Raw genomic sequence first — 3,741 nt, forward strand, 5'->3', positions numbered from 1 at the left:
GTATTTTAATGTTTTCAAAGTTACGTTTTACAGAGTATGGTATATGTACATTGCTATGTAAGAGTTCCACTTGCTGAGTTTCATACTCATTTCAGTTATTCATGTGATGCAGATAAGAGTGACGGGCCGGGACGTTGATTGGAGCCGGGGTCATATGCATAAGAGAGGGAAGGAAGAAGACTATTTTGCAAGTATTTTGACAGGATAACAAAAATGATGTTTTGGGTTTTGTTGCCTCATGTGATTGATCATGTATTAACCCTTGTTTATATATTGTAATGTATTTTAAATCCTTCGTCCCTTCAAAGAAAATTTTAATTTCCGCTGCTATTTTATTAAAATCGGGTCAGAGCGTTACATTTTCAACTAAAAAAAAAGATGCTAAAGCTATTGATGTAGCCTCTTTTTTCTACCTACTAGAAAAATCCCTTCTATACTATTAAAAAGAAGCAAAAAATCCCATCAAGATAGATTGAATTGACGACCTATACTTAAACTAAAGGCACAACGGAATCAAGAGCTAAAGAGCACAAAACAGAGGAAATGCACATGGGTCTCCTTGAAGAACGAAGTCTAAGATAAAGAAAGGCAGAGTGGGCGCACTTTTGCTCTGCTTGCTTCTACTTTTCATGTCAAGCGTACAAGTGTAGTTTAGTGGGATTGACTTCTAAAGACAAGAATCTTTTTGAATCTCCCTTGTATAAGTCGACGTCTTAACCTGACTTCCTGAGCTCAGTTGATCGTTGAAGCAGTAGCTCTGGATCGAGAGCTGGATGCTTACCTTATTATTATGAAAAGGAGAAGGGCTTTTTTTTATAGAGAGAGAGAGATGAGCCAGGGGGTTTGCTGGCTAACTCGTGCAATCAACGACAAATTCCTTAGTAAGCTAGCTTTGTAAGCAAGCCCGGTTCTCCGGGCTTTCTCCCTTCTCAACCAGACGAAGGAGATATGAATTCCATTCTAGCTGGTAAGGGCTTTACCGTGTTTGTTCTCGGGTCGTAGGCGAAAATTGAAGAGTTCATCATTCAGTGGTGGGATTTTCATAGAAAAGAAGGCGTCGCCCAACTAGTGGTAGATCTAGATAGAGTCTCGCTCATAGAAGAAGAGTACGCACGCTACGGCTTAGGCAGTTGATCGGATCAGTTAGCCCTTCGGGCAACCAACCAAACCCAGCACATCCAATCCCATTCCAATCAACAACTTGAAGGTATGGCTGAGTGGCTTAATGCATTGGTTTGCTAAATCGACATACAAGAAGATTGTATTATGGGTTCGAATCCCATTGCCTCCGACACGGAAATGAAAGGGGCGAGCAAAATTACATGAGAGAAAGAACCTCTTGGTGGAGTCCAGTCCCCTGAATAGCACTCCTTAGTGACTAGGAGCAGAGAGCCCGTTGCGCCTTGTTTTTATTTAACCAGCCTATCTTCTTTCTAGTTGCAAGCTCCCTCCGGCCGTCCAGTCCCTGGACGTCTCTCGGTTCTTGAGCATGTTGGGGGATTAGGCGGCAGATGAAAGAGCTGCTCGAAAGCTTGACGAACAAGCGAAAAAGCCTATATATTCTTATTAGTCAAAGGCTTTTCCATCACTAGTAAAGTGGTAAGGTAGGGCGCTATTCGATGAAGAAAACATACTTCATGAAAGTGGTTCAGGTAGCTCAGTTGGTTAGAGCAAATGAGTGAAAATCCTTGTGTCAGTGGTTCGAATCCACTTCTATGCGGGCGAAGGGTCCAAAGGACACGTAGCCGGGAGCAAGCCGGATTTTTAAATTCAAGTGAAAGAGTCAAAAAAATGTGAGCGCTCCTCCACTATACGGCTTTTTGGCGTCCTTGTCTTGCTGGGGGCAGATTTTCTAAAAAAAGCGGTTGATTACTCGGATTGGTTCTCGCATCCCTTTGCCCAAAAGGATGGGAAAGTTTGGTTTGAGTCTTCATCATTCGGGTGGATCTATATGCTCCGGGGTGGTGAGACGAGGTGTAGCGCAGTCTGGTCAGCGCATCTGTTTTGGGTACAGAGGGCCATAGGTTCGAATCCTGTCACCTTGATGTGGGGCCGGAGTCAGCCTCAAACGTAAGTAACTTAGTGCAGTGCAACCTTTCTTGGAAATGAAAATGGAAAAATCGCGCTTACTTTACTATGTTATTCCGATCACACAAGCCCTTTTTGAAGATTTTCCGACGATGGTCTATTCCTTTCCTATTCCTAGCCACTATCGTTTTCTTTTTTCATCTTCTTTGTCTACAGGTTGGCCTTCTTTGATTGCCAAACAGTATGCAGGATCCTCTTTCACTTCGATCTCTATTGGCCGGATATTAATACCTTATACTAATCATGGAAGCTAGTGTGGCCAATGCGTTAGCATGATCTACGACCAGCCTTGCAATTCTGCATGTTGAACTTCTTCAGCAGATTATTGGCATATTTCTCTTGAGAGATGAAAATGCCAGAGGTAGCACTGCTACCATCCCTAGGAAGTAATTCATCAACCCAAAATCTGAAAGCTGCTCATCATATCTTTCAAGATGAAATAGAGGTTTTTATGCCTGTGACAATAAGATCATCCACATAGAGTTCGAGAATGAGAATCTCAGATGTGGATTGGCATTTCATATACAATGTTGGCTCACTGCAGCTCCGCCTGAAACCTTGACTTATAAAATAAGAATAAACCTTGCTGTACCAAGCTGTTGGAGCGGCCATAAAGAAAGAGCCTTTTTCAGCTTGAGGACTTTCTTTTCTTGTCTTTTCACAATGAATCCAGGGGGTTGCTTTATCTTCTTGAAGAGGACCATTGTTGAAGGCAGATTTGATTTGACATCAAGTTGATACACCTTCCATCCTTTTTGAGCAGCCAATGCTAAGATAGCTCTAACTCTTTCTTGTCTTGAAACTGGTGCAAAGGTCTCATTATCATCGACTCAATACTGCTGTGTGTACCCCTTCACCACCAATCTAGCTTTGTATTTTTGGATAGAACCATCAGGGTTTCATTTGATTTTGAAACCCATTTAACCCCAATGGCATCTTTGTGAGCAGGTTTTTCCACTAACTCTCATGTATTATTATTCTAAATCATTCTTCTTTCTTCCTGAATACCATTTTATCCACTCCTCTGAATTCCATCCACCTTCGCTCCCGTCTTTGTGTGTTTATTGGGGATGGGCCAAATTACAAAGGTTATCTCCTTGTCTTGATTTACAGTCGTGAACGGGTCTATACCAGTCGACATGTCATTTTTGAATGATGAGTCCTTACCTTATTCTAGTGTATTTTCTTTTACTTCCAATTCTTCCTCATCAAATGAGACAAAAATTTCACCCATAGTCCTGATGAATTCTCCTCCACAGTTCACGTCTCAAATTTCTTTTCCATACCGCACACCACCTACTTGTAGTGATCTTCCTCCTGCTTCTATTACATCTATAGCCACCACTTCTTCTTTGACTAATACAAGTGCACCACTTCACTCGTCCTTTTCCATGTCAGACTCCACTATTTCTTCTTCCCATGAGGTTTTTCACCCTAATGACTCTCCTGCCAGAAGGGGAGGGATAAGATTAAGAAAAGTCTGGTTGCTGCTCGAGTCGGGTACCGGGGCTTGACAATTTGAATAAAGGCAGATTGGTTGGAATACATGGAAAAAGTCTTTCATGGTATTGGCAACTCCACTTGGAGAGCTAGAAGGCAAGGCAGGAACTAGATCCCAAACGTGCTACTCTTTTCTTTCGCTTCTTTGCTTGC

The 3,741-nt window shown here is 42.2% G+C and overlaps 1 non-coding gene across 1 annotated transcript; it reads left to right on the plus strand.

The window, feature by feature from the left end:
* Window positions 1–1,970: 1,970 nt before the first annotated feature.
* Window positions 1,971–2,045, plus strand: TRNAP-UGG (transfer RNA proline (anticodon UGG)). The gene has a single exon. It is a non-coding gene; the product is annotated as a tRNA-Pro (tRNA).
* The last annotated feature ends 1,696 nt before the right edge of the window (window positions 2,046–3,741 follow it).

This window comes from Primulina huaijiensis, chromosome 13 (genome assembly GCF_012295235.1).
Source record: "Primulina huaijiensis isolate GDHJ02 chromosome 13, ASM1229523v2, whole genome shotgun sequence".
Classification (NCBI taxonomy): Eukaryota; Viridiplantae; Streptophyta; class Magnoliopsida; order Lamiales; family Gesneriaceae; genus Primulina; species Primulina huaijiensis.